The sequence below is a fragment of the Panthera leo genome, chromosome C1 (genome assembly GCF_018350215.1).
Source record: "Panthera leo isolate Ple1 chromosome C1, P.leo_Ple1_pat1.1, whole genome shotgun sequence".
Lineage (NCBI taxonomy): Eukaryota > Metazoa > Chordata > Mammalia > Carnivora > Felidae > Panthera > Panthera leo.
This window is the reverse complement of record NC_056686.1, coordinates 139,112,399-139,125,825: the sequence shown is the minus strand read 5'-3', so window position 1 is coordinate 139,125,825 and position 13,427 is coordinate 139,112,399. Positions and strand designations below refer to the sequence as shown.

Genomic DNA, 13,427 nt, shown 5'->3' with positions numbered 1-13,427 from the left:
TTGTAGGAGAATCACTCTGAAATACATTAGGAGAGACTTCGGAAGCTTAAGTTCCTGTCTGTTATAAGCAAAACCACCACATCTAAATGAAAGCAATCTTATTAATCTGGTAAGTTGGATGACCCGTAGTGCCAAAGTTTCTCAGGTGAAGACCAGTAGCATTTATCCGTCCACGTATTTGTTTATTCATGCCATATTTGTTGAGCACATACTTTGTACCATACAGTTCTGTGGGTGTCTAGAAATGAGAAAGTTGAGGAAGGAGGAAAGCACACGAGTGAAGATAGCAAGGATTATATAAAAGTAGCTAAGACATTCCACATTCCAAGAGCTTTCAGGTCTGGTTATCTTGAAAAACAAAATTTCCTGCTTGAAGCAATTCAGAGTAATCCAGCTGAGCCATGCCCAAATTGCTGCACCGATTGGAACTGATCACGTTATAAATCAAGGGAGTTCAGAAAACTGATTTCATGGAATCACAGAGCTGAGTGGATGTAACTGGTCTGCAGATGAAGATACTAAAATGAAGTAATTTACCCAAGAATTCACGACTGGTTTCAATGCAGAGCCAAATCTGGGTCTCCTGGTCTCAGTCCAATAGGACTTCTACCAACCCCATAGAGACCTGTCTCAAGACACAAGGTATTTACAGCGTGAGAGCACAGAGATACCCCACAATTCTAACCCAACTTGCACTAGACACACTAGCTATCCAACATAATGAGCAGAAACTCTGCACTTGTCACATGGGAAGAACCCAAAGATACAACTTCTTGTGGAATTAACTAAAGAGCCCTCTAACCACGTACACTCAAATGCTCAGCAGCCCTTAAAATAGGCTAATGAGACAAAGGCACAATACTTGTTCAATTTCAAAACTTAAATCCACAGGAACTATGTGAACAAACCATACACAAAGGTAAAAACAGCAGTAAAACACACTAACATGTTCGTGACTGTAACGCTGGCATCTTTTAAAACTGGGAGAATTCTTCATCTTTCTGCTGTTCCCTACAGACCAAACATTCTTTAACATTCTTTTTTTTTTTTTTTTAATTTTTTAAGATGTTTATTCATTTTTCTGAGAGAGTGAGAAAGAAAGAAAGTGAGCAGGGGAGTGGGAGATAGAGAGAGAGGGAGAAAGGGAGGGAGGGAGGGAGGGAGGGAGGATCCGAAGCAGGCTCTGCACTGATAGCAGAGAGCCCGATGTGGCATCTGAACTCATGAACGGTGAGATCATGACCTGAGCCAAAGTTGGATGCTCCATCGACTGAGCCACCCATGCATCCCCCCCCCCCCCTGCATTTTTGGACTACGTACATATTTTTAATGTCTTGGCCAACTCACTGGGAAGAGACACACTGTCGGTGACAGGTGGTGGTCAGGAGGCAAAGGGCATGAGAGCAGGGGCAAGCGTGAAAGTCAGGTGGAGTGCCAGCCCCGAATGTCTGCAGGTGGGTCTAAGCCTCAGCGTGCTTGGACTCTGCTCTGTCCTGTTCGGTCAGTTATATTCCTGGTCTGCCACTTCTGGCTTGGCTAACTTTGGGCAGCTCACCCACTTCATTTAATCCTCCACTTCCTCAACCGCAAAAGGTGGGCACTAGTAGGGCCTTCTTCATAGGAAAGCCATGCATATGGAGAGAGAAAACAAAATGCTTAGTCTAGCGCCTGGCAGAAATTAGGAGCCAGCCAGTGTTAGCTGTCATGATGATGGTGATAGAGGTGCTAATAGAGTTATTATTTTTTATTGCCATTGTTATCATTATTATTATGCTTATCAGTATTATGATGTTCCTAATACTGTTTAACGCTGTAACTCAAAAGGCATTAAGTTTCCTTGCTTTGGAAGACAGCCCAAAGCTCTCCATATATCTCACTGTTGGCCTGTCCCTTCTCTCATCTCCATACTCTTTCGGTTTATTAGTAGTAGACTCTTAAGTTGAAGTAACAGTTTGCACACCACCCAGTACGCCCTGGGGGAAACAGTGATAACATACAGATTCCTACATGTTTTTGGGGCCTAATTAGGATAGTACAATGTCATCCTTTTTACAAAGGCAAGGAGCAAACCACCTTAGTAGATATTCTACAGAATTCTGCTTTGTACTTGAAACATGTAATTATCATTAACAAACATGGGTGCTAATAATTCTATCTGCTCTTTAGACAAGAAACAGGAAGATTTCTGGCCCCATCAGCTCTGATGGGAGACAACTTCTCTTGGAGGCTGCCTCCCCCACGCATCAGATGCAAGGTGGGAGGTCTGTTTGCAAGGCAAAAGGTTTCTGGGCTAGGAGCTAATAGCCCACACCAGGAAGAAGATTCCTCAGTAGATCAGGTTCAGGTCCCTGAATCCTCAAAGAGACATTCTGTGGCCTTGGCTGCCTGACATCAGAAAACCAGACCTCAGATTCAGTTTTGTTTTTTGGTTTTTTTCACTGAGAAAAGAGAGGCCTGACAAATGAACCTGGTCAACATGTGTATTAAGCACCATACCTAAACCCACAAGGGCAAAAACGAATGAAATAAAAAGCAGTCCTCAGTAAAACGTACAACTTTAAACATGCCCAAGTAGACAAACATGCTCTTGCCTCTTCTTTGTTGGGGTAACACCTTCATCCTCTTTTGGATCAGGAAATATTTTCTAATCTTTAACATTTAAATGTTCTATAATTACAAATGCTCAATACTTTATGCACACAGTTAACTAAGGAGAGTTAGCAATGTATTTCACTTGATATAGACATTTCTGAGCATCACTCCCTATCCCCCACATATTCCTGCCCCCATCAGTGGGATAGTTCCTCTAGAAGATGCTCTTGTAATTGACCAAATTAGTATGTGGGAAACAGAGAAGCCTTTCATCCACTAATCATTCCCTGGGCATGGGGACTCCCTCCTTGGGTTCACCAGAAACAGGACTTAAGCCAAAATCTGCCTTCCAAATCCCAGGACCAAGTGAGCAACGCATGGTTAGGATGGACTAGAAAACATGGCAAATCACCCAGGAGACAGGGAAAAGGTAGAGTCCCAAGATGTTCCAGAGTCCGCGTGGATCCCTGATCATCTAACCCTGAGCTCCCAAATCAAAAGCCAACGACTGTCTGTAATCGCTTCCATTCTTACCTCAGAGAGAACACGGCTGTCAGGCTCCTCTCTCCAATGGTGATGAGGTCTGTGCCCAAACAAAGTAACCAGCCTACCAAAGATAAAAAGATAAGGTAAGAACTGCTGGCGAAGAGTTACATTCCTCCACATCTGGAATGTTTTCTAACAAAAAGCAGGTCTCTGGATGTTTGAAGACCTTTCGGACTACAACAGCAGCAACATAATCAATTGAACAATACAAATGAATGAAATCCCTGGAATCAAGTCAGGTGAGACTGTTAAAGTTACAGAGAGTGAGCTAACTTTTTTATTAACACACACCTGGGGCCTAATTGGGAATGGTAATAACTGGTGAAATCATACACTTCATCACGTCCCTCCACAAAAATGGCTGTTTACCAAGGAGCTGGCAGAACTTTGTATAACACTTACATATATCAGGGTATGTTGGCAGGTTAGAGCATTCACACACTCAACACGTCCACACACAAAGAAGACTCTATGCCATTTAACTAACCCTGCTTTGGAAGACGGCCCTACCAGCTGATGAAATAATGACAACACGAGACTTGAACCCAAATAAGGGGGTGGGAGGGAAGTGCAATCTTCTTCTACAAGCACTCAAATCTGCAAATGTAAAAGACAACAATTGTGCCCAATTCTAAGGAAATCCTATTATATACTTATAGCCCTCATCTGTGATGCCAATTTCATGTGTTTAATCAACTTGACTGGGCTATGGTGCCCAGTTGTTTGGTCAAACACAAGTGTAGACATTGTTGTAAAGGTATTTTTTAGATGTGATTAACATTCACATCAGTAGACTGGGTAAAGCAGATTATCCCTGGTGGCATGGGTGAGCCTCATCCAACCAGCTGAAGCCTTAAGAGAAAAGACTGAAGTTCCTTTAGGAAGAGAGAATGCTGCCTCTATGCACCTTTGGACTTGAGATTAGGACATGAACTCTTCCCTGTGTCTCCAGCCTGCCCTGCAAATTTTGGACTTGCCAGCCTCCATAATCATGGGAGTCAATTCCTTAAAAATCAATCTACTGATCAATCGCTAGACACACAGCCACACGCACCTTATTGGTCAGGTTTCTCTGCAGAACTCTAATATACCATCTAATGTCAAGAAAAAAATGCCTTAATTTATAAAATATGTATACAACATGAGGACAATACAGAAAAGAGACTAGAGCATGAGGAAAGTTAGTCCACAGAAATGTATTTTGTAAGGTATTAAACTATTTCTTGATGTGGTTGATAAATTAGGTTCTGAGCATCCTATCGGCCAACACAATGAAGAAAAAAGACACAGGATAATCACATGGACTTGCAGATAAAATACAATGTAAGCACTTCAAGACTGTTAGCCTTTTTTGTTGTTAAGAAATTTCTCCCAAGGTGGGTGCCTGGGTGGCTCAGTTGGTTAAGCATCTGACTCTTGGGTTTCAGTTCAGGTCATGATCTCACGGTTTGTGAGTTCAAGCCCCATGTTGGGCTCTGCACTAACAGCACGAGCCTACTTGGGATTCTCTATCTCCCTCTCTTGGGATTTTGTGCCCTCCCACCCTCTCAAAATAAACAAAGAAGAAGGAGGAGGAGGGAGGAGGAGGGACAGGGAGGAGCAGGAGGAGGAGGAGGAGGAACAGGAGGAGCAGGAAGAAAAACAGGAGGAGGAGGAAGAAAGAAGAAAGAAAATCTCTCCAGGTGTTAACCTTCCCCTCCTTGGGTAAATTCTTCAAGTATCCTTTAACATCCACACTGAAGGGTCAGGAGGCAAAGTAATTAGAAGGGCCTACGTATATAGAGAGTCTCCTATAATGCCTCTTACTGCATCCCTCAGTGAGACATGATGCCAAAGCACAATTCACTAACATGATTTAACAAGGCCAAAAAGAAGCCCAAGCACACAGCAATCTGATCATCTGGCTTGATCCAGGGATAAAAATGAGAATTTCTGGAAGAGTTAATGAACCCCATATCCTTTGAGATATTTCCCAGAAATATTTCTCCACTGCAAAGCTGGGTGGGAAGTGGCCTATACTACCTTAGGCTGTGTTCCCTGGCAACTGCCTAGAGTAAAGGTTTTCTCTACTGATGATCAGGGGCAGAGCCACTGAAAAACTGCCTTCAGATAGGTTAATAAAGCTCAGGCAATGCATGTCTAAAAAAGGGAATGTTTAACTTTTATATGTTTGAGTCTGTAGAAGTCTTATAGACCCTTCCTGCACTGGAATCAATTTTCAAGACTTTTTTATTGTGGTAAAATATACATAATAAAAAATTTACTATTTTAACTATTTTTTAAGTTTATTTTTGAGAGAGAGAACGCACACATGCACATGAGGGTCAAAGAGAGAGGGAGAGAGAAAAACCCAAGCAGGCTCTGCACTGTCCACACAGAGCCCACATGGGGCTAGAACCCACAAACCGTGAAATCATGACCTGAACCAAAATCAGGAGGCAGATGCTTAACTGAGCCACCCAGGCTCCCCTATTTTAACTATTTTTAAGTGTAAAACTGTGTGTGGCACTAACTATATCCACAATGTCATCCAACCATCACCACCATCCATTTCCGGAACTTTTTCATTATCCCAAACAGAATGTCTGTATCCATTAACAATGAGACCCCACCGCCCCCTCCTACAGCCCCGGGTAACACCTATCCTACTTCCTGTCTGTTAAGTTGGTCTATTTGGTACCTCACATGAGTGAAGCAATGTAATATTTGCCCATCGAGTATTTCACGTAGCATGTTTTCAAGGTCCATCCATGTTAGACCATGTACCAGAATTCCATTTTTTATGGCTGAATAATATTCCATTGCTAGTATTTACCATGTTTTGTTTACCCTGGAATGATTTTTTAATATAATTAATTCAACAAGTATTGAATATTTACAATGTGAGAAGTTTGATTTTTTTAAACATTAACTTTATTCTAAGAACAGTATGTAAGAGCCAGAAGTGCTACTCCACAAGGAGCCAATTAATCACATGAATCCTCGTTTCAGAACCGGTAGCAGCAGCAAGGAAACAAAAGTCTAAGTAGTTTTTCCTCCCTAAGGGTTAGGGGAATCTCCCACACAATCTTAATGAATGTTCTTCATGTTCAAAGCTGAAGTGAGACCAGAGTACCCCCACTATGCGGCCAGTGTGCTCCACAGTGCTTCTTATCATGGTGCCCACAGCTTACACAGTGTCATTCTTGACCCCCGACCCAGTGATAATGAGCTTCTAGCCGAGCAGCTGATGTCAACAGCCAGAAACTTCCATCCCTGCAGATAAAATACCCTGACAGAATTAACTAGAAAAGCACATCTTCCCGTAGCTGGCTTGCCATGCATCAGCTTTGCATTTCTCGGCACATCCATCAGGGAACAAGCCTTCTGTGTGGAAACATGGGTGTTTCCACAGCACCTCCCCAGCAAGACAGTGTAACAGTTGAAAGAGAAAGCGAGAACCTGCACCTCACTCCGGTTTTCACCTTTCGAGGGTATAAAAGAGCAGGTGGTGCCAAGGGGGGACGCCACCACATACCTGAATTCACAAAAGTGGCCCAGGACGAGTCATCAAAAGACGTCCATGGGAAGTTGACGAGAAACAACCAATTCTGTACACTGATGAGGGAATCGCAGGCAAAAATCAAGAACCACAGAGGATCGAGGCCACTTCGTTCGGCATAGACTTCTCAGCTGGGAGGATCTGCTGTCACCCCAGATTGTTAACAATTGGCTGAGGTGAAGTTCATTACTACTTTTGTGTTCGGTTGACGGGGACTATGTCATCCGACCAACAAAAGTGGTTTTACAAAAATATAGACAATTTAGCCTGGAGTTCCTCCTGTGTGTTTTTAATGTTTTATTTATCGTGAGGGGCACCTGGGTGGCTCAGTGGGTTAAGCGTCCGACTAAGCACGTGTCTCTGTCTCTCAAAAATGAACATTAAAAAAAATTAAATACTTATTTTGAAAGTACACAAGTCAGGGAGGGAGAGAGGGAGGGAGAGAGAGAGAGGATCTGAAGTGGGGTCTGAGCTGACAGCAGCAAGCCCAATATGGGGCTCAAACTCAAGAAATGAGAGATCGTGACTGGAGCCGAAGTCAGACACTCAGCCAAATGAGCCACCTAGATGCCCCCTTCCTGTATGTTTTTTAAGACAGACTTCAAAAGCAAGAGTTTTTTGTAGATAAACACAAAATGAACACTGTTAAGATTGTGCCTTTTAGTATATAGGTAAAGAGTCCATTGGCTCTGAAACAAGAGATATTTCCATGGGTTGTAGAAGCCGGCCCCAAACAGGCTGAAAGTAGGATGCTAAAGTGAAGGATCTCCAATTAGTCTAATCAGGAAACCCCAGCATGAGAAGGCACTCAGTTCTCTGTCACAAGTAATTACTCTACCCTTCTTCCAAGGGCATCAATAATATGCATTTGGGATGTGGATGGGGGCACAACCTGAGTATGAAAATTTCATCTGTGGTAATCATTCAGATCCTCCAACTTTTGTTAAGTTCATTCAAACCTTTCTTGTGTGTAAACACACACATACTCTCAAAAATATTGTCCCGTGGCCTGGATCCATTTTCAAAGATGAGAACCCAATAAGGCAATCAGGGTTCATCAGAAGATACAAAATTAAACTTGAACTTGATAGAATGCCAATTACTTTCTGTTATGGGCTGAACTGTATCCTCTTTCCTCCAAAATTCATATGTTGAAGTCCTAACCCCCTGGTACCTCAGAATGTGACTATACTTAGAGACAAGGTCTTTAAATAGGTGATTAAATTAAAATGAGGTGCTTAGGGTGGGCCCTAAACCAATACGACTGCTGTCCTTATAAGAAGTAATTTAGACACAGACCTGTACAGAGGGGAGATCATGTGACAACACAGGGCAAAGAGGACCATGGGAAGTGAAGGAGAGAGACCTCAGAAGAAACCAAACCTGCCTACACGTTCATCTCAGACTTCCAGGCTCCAGAACTGTGAGATAAGAGATTTCTATTGATTATGCCACCTAGTCTGTGGTACTTATTATGGCAGCCCAAGACAACTAATACTCCTTCCCCTTTTCTTTCTCCTCTGATTTCCAGAGAGGAGACTGTACAGGTGGCAAGGACACTCTTCTCTCCTACTCCTCTTAAGGGCCTCGCTGTCATTCATTTACTTATCCCCAACCAGGGCAATCTCTAAATCCAAAGTGACAAGTAAGAACACCTCACAAATACCCTGAGGACCCCAACTATAAAACAGGGGACCAATGCCTGTCCCAAGACCTCTGACTTCCAAAACTATAGGAACTCTCTCTGCCTTTCCCAAATGCTCTCTACTAACCAGAAGTCAGCCTGCAAACAATTTTTAAGATACTTTTCCCAGAAACCATGTCTAAATTTCTCTTGCCTTAATACCTAAGGCTGGCTCAGATGCCTTAACCCACATTAGTTCCCTCTCTTTTTAAAAGGAAAGGAGAGGTTGGGCACCAGAGAGCCTTGCACATTACAGAAACAAGTCCAGAGCAAGAGATTATCAGGGGCAAGAGGACTCCCAGTTGTCTCAAGATGATTACAAGTAATTACTTTCTACTTCACTGGAGAAGTTCATACAGGAGAGCCGAAGTCCTTTGTTAGTGCTGGGAGCCATGAACACCATAGCCTAATTTTCATTCTCCATAGATAATGTTTAGCCTATAGCATAGGTAGGCATTGGGTCTGGCTCCAGGTGCTATGGCTTGAAGGAGACTGCATTGCACTCAGGGGAGGAACCACAGACTGAACCAGAGACTGGACTGTTGGCAGTAAGTCACCAGTGACAGAGGAGGCACAAGGGGGCACCTAGCCTGTGCTCATGTTCCAGTTCCGTTAGTTTCCTCCAGCTCTCAGTCTCGCTCTGGCCACCTCCCCAAGCCAACACAAGCTCCACACGGCTTTGCCTGGAGTGTCCTGAAACAAATGTGAAATCTATTAGAAGTAATACCCCCAAGCACTCCTGGGGTCAGCAAACAAGGCTCCTGGGTCCTCTCTGGACTGTGGTCATGGGGTGGGGGCTCCTGTCCAGGGTGCATTCCAGTGGCAGGGGACCACTAACACTCAGGCTAACACTCAAGCCTGCCAAGTCCCAGCCCCATGGAAGAAAAAGGAGAACAGACTGATGCAATTAGCCAGGCGAATGGGAACTTGTCAAACCATTTAGATAAGACAGCACTTGAATTTATTCAGTTCCCATTACCGGAGGGTGATTGTGCTCCCACCCCCTGCTGATTCTGCGGGCTGCACAGCATTTTCCTAGCAAGGAAGTGAGAAAAGGAAGGATGATTTCTCAGCCTACAAATTCCAGGGCTCTGCTGTTAAATCAGCATGCATCGCCTTCAACCAAGGGGTAATTTGACCTTAATGGAATCAAGGGACACATACTGTTGAGTGACTCTGTCACAGAATCTGAAACTCAATGATGAATATTTAAGTATCCAATTAATTAAAATAAAATAAAATAAAATAAAATAAAATAAAATAAAAGGTTCCTTATCCAGGTCAATCTTCCTTACACCTCTAACAACTTATTACACACTTTGCTAATGGCTCTGTTTCAAATACTGAGTTGTGAGCACCTCAAGAGTCCATAGAGAATCTTATTCTTATCTCCTTTTTGGGGCTGAGAATAGCGTTGGACACAAAATGCAAACTCGGTAAGGGTTCATTAACTTTTTTTTTGCTGCTTGCTTTTGAAACAGTTTTTCCTGGAAAGAAGAACATCCACTCTACCTGCTTCATTTAATAAAAAACACAACTCCCTCCTCTCTCTGACCCCCACCCCCTCACCGAACTGAGAACACCAACAGGATCATCACAAGAATGTCCACAGAGGATCCAGTGGATCTATCATAGAAGACAGCAAAATTGCAGATGAGCTTCAAGGTTGGTAAATTCTTGTCCTGTTTTAAAATCTGAACATATCTGTATGTTTCCTAGGACTGCTGTAACAAAATACCACAAATTCAGTGACTTGAAACAACAAATGTTTATTTTCTCACAGTTATGAAGGCCAGAAGTCCAAAATCAAGGTGTCAGCAGGGCCAAAGCCCTCTGGAAGCTCAGAGAGAGCCCATGTCCCTCCTACTCTCTGGTGGCTGCTGACACTCCGTTGTGTGTGTCTGTATAACTGTACCTACACTCTGTACCTCTATCTGCCCATGCCCTTTTCCTGGGGTTCTGGTCACATCCCCCTCTCTCTTCTCAGGACACCTGCCGCTGGGCCTAAGGCTCACCCTAAATCCAGCATTAGCTTATCCTAAAATCCTTAACTTGTTTACATCTGCAAAGACTTTTTTTTTTGAGAAAGAGAGCACATGCCAGTGCATGAGCAGAGGAGGAGCAGAGAGAGGGAGAGAATCTTAAGCAGTCTCCATCCCCAGCAAAGAGCCTGACACAGGGCTTGACTCAGGGCTCTATCTCATGACTGAGAGATCATGATCCAAGCTGAAATCAAGAGTTAGACCTTTAAATGACTGGGCCACCCATGTGACCCACAGAGACCCTATTTCCAAATAAGGTCACATTCACAGGTACTGGGGGTTAGGACCTAGATATATCTAGTTTGGAGAATACTATTAAACCTACTAAAATTCGAAGTCAGAACATATCCTCTGTACCAGAAGACCCCATCTTCTTCCCAATGCTCTTCTTCATATTAATGGACTCATTTCCTACTCAGGACCCAGGCTGAACTCTTTGAGTCATGGTCAAGGGCCTTCACCTACTTGCTCCCCAGTTCCAATCAGCTCCATAATTTGCAGTGATGAAGTACAGTTCAATCAGTTCTATTCTACAAAAGTACTTATGCCTGTCCTCTCTTTTCCAGCCCTGATGCCTAACCAGCCTGCCCCCAGCTTGATTCTCCTGTCTCCTACCTGCTCTGCCAGCTTCCTTAACTACCATGCCCTATGCTGCTGCTTTCAACAGAGCCCAAGCATGCCGCAACCCTGTCCCCAAACTTTCAGTGGCATCTAACCAAATGAAGCCCAATCTCTGTACAGTTTAGCATCCAGGTCCAGTAGAATGAGCCCAAACCCACCCTCAGCCTTATTTTCCACTGCTCCCCTCCACTTGGTCCAGAGGCAGTGGAAGTAAATCATTGAGTGATCTTAAGTAGAACTCAAAGTTCCTCCAAGACTTTCAAGTCCCTCTGCCTAGGATTTATTCATTAATTCAACAAGCTTCTATCTTGACTTATGTCCCCCTGTCCATGTCTTACACAGAATAGCTCAACTCAAAAGACAACTCATCTATGAGTCTTTAGTGAGTTTCATCAACCACATTGGACTTTTAAAATTTAAAAGTCTGCCAGACAGAGAAGGCATGTTCTCTCCCCTCCCTGTAGAGACTTGAACACTTGTCACAAAACTTGTAACAGAGTCTGGGTAGAACTCTGCTTTACTCATGTCCATCTCCCCCATAATCTAGAACAGCACCTTGCATGTCACATGTGCTCAGAAATAGCTGATCAATAAAAGTTATATTGAGGGGCGCCTGGGTGGCTCAGCCGGTTAAGCATCTAACTCTTGATTTTGGCTCGGGTCATGATCTCATGGTTTGTGGGATCAAGCCCTGCGTCTGGTTCCACACTGACAGTGCAGTGCTGTCATCTTGGGATCCTCTCTCTCTGTCTCTCTCCCCCTCTCTCTTCCCCTCTGTTACTCATGGCTCTCTCTCAAAATAAAGACACTTAAGAAAAGATACATCAAGGAAATAATATAGTCTCTGCCTTCAAGCAGGTTACATTTGAGGACAGGGACACACAAAGGTGGATAACAAAGGCTAATACAATATTATACACATCATAGAAGCAATATAGATGAAATTCTGTGGGAAATACAGAAAGGGAATTTTAAAAGGAAAAGAGTTTCCTAGAAGAAGTAGAACCTAAGAGAGATCTTGAAGAATAAAAAATGAGTAAAAAGTGGTTCATCAGGGAAGAGAATAAAGTACAGAAGCAGCAGCATCTGTACAAGAGCCCAGGGAAAGCAAACGGCATTTTTCAGCTTCCATGAAGAACAGAGCTTTCTGGCCCACTGACTGAATGGTGGGTAACGGAAGACAAGGCTAGAAAGGTAGGCCAGCATCTCAAATACTATGCCAAGGAATTTGAAATGGACTCTGTAGGAGATGGGCGTCATGGAAGGCTTTCAAACAGGTGTGATGTGGTCACATCTGCATCTTTAGATGAGCACTTATACAGTACTACAGGACCTGAACTGGATAGGTATCAGAATCATCTGTAGAGCTCCAAAATTGCTTAATATAGAAGGAAAGTACACGTAATATGACAATTCTCCATTCGCAATAAAATTGCATTGATGCTTCGCCATTTTGGCTTCAGACTTTTTAAGATAAATAAGACAAATATTCTTGAGCTCCTTTTCGCTCCCTTCCCCAGAAATAAACACTTCCCTTCAGTGCATATCCTTCTGATCCATGTTGATACAAAGAAAGAAACACGTAGATACATGTGTATGTCCATAAAAACTATATAATATTGCTTTTTGTATTAAAATCACAATACATTTAGCAAATATTGCTCTAAATTTGCCTTACTCACTGGAAGAATCTTTAAAAATTCAGATCCCTGCACCCCACCTAGATCTAATGAATCACAGTCCCTGAGCAGAGGTGTCTAGAAATATGAAGTTTTTAAAAACTTCCTGTTCATTTTGATGTCACCAGACCTGGACTGGGGAGTCACGGGAGTAGAAGATGAACCAAAGAGAAGACCAAGCAGAGGTAGGAAGAACAGCAAGAATGATAATTCAAGCAGGGGTGACGCAGTCCTAAGCAAGGTCAATGCAAATGTTAACAAAAGACAGGGGACATAGAACTACCCTACAATCCAGCAATTGTACTACTAGGTATTTATCCAAAGGATACAGGAGTGCTGATTTGAAAAGGCACATGTGCTATATTTATAGCAGCACTATCAACAATAGCCAAATTATGAAAAGAGCCCAAACGTCCATTGACTGATGAATGGAGAAAGATGTGGTATATATACACAAATGAATACTATTCAGCAATGAAAAAAAAATGAAATCTTGCCATTTGCAACAACGTGGATGGAACTAGAGGGTATTATGCTTAGCACAACAAATCAGGCAGAGAAGGACAAATGTCATATGATTTCACTCATCAATGGAATTTGAAAAACACAACAGATAAATGTAGTGTAAGGGAAGGAAAATAAGATAAAAACAGAGGGAGGCAAACCATAGGAGACTCTTAAATACAGAGAACTGAGGGTTGCTGGAGGGGAGGTGAGTAGGG

The 13,427-nt window shown here is 43.0% G+C and overlaps 1 protein-coding gene across 4 annotated transcripts in view; it reads right to left on the bottom strand.

Moving 5' to 3' along the window:
- The window catches only part of LYPD6B (LY6/PLAUR domain containing 6B), a 174,655-nt gene that overhangs the window by 46,774 nt on the left and 114,454 nt on the right, over positions 1-13,427 (bottom strand). For all 4 annotated transcript variants that reach the window (XM_042952457.1, XM_042952460.1, XM_042952459.1 and 1 more), the window contains one exon: positions 3,127-3,199. The gene's annotated coding sequence lies outside the window, so the exon portion shown is untranslated. The remainder of the gene's footprint in view (positions 1-3,126; positions 3,200-13,427) is intronic.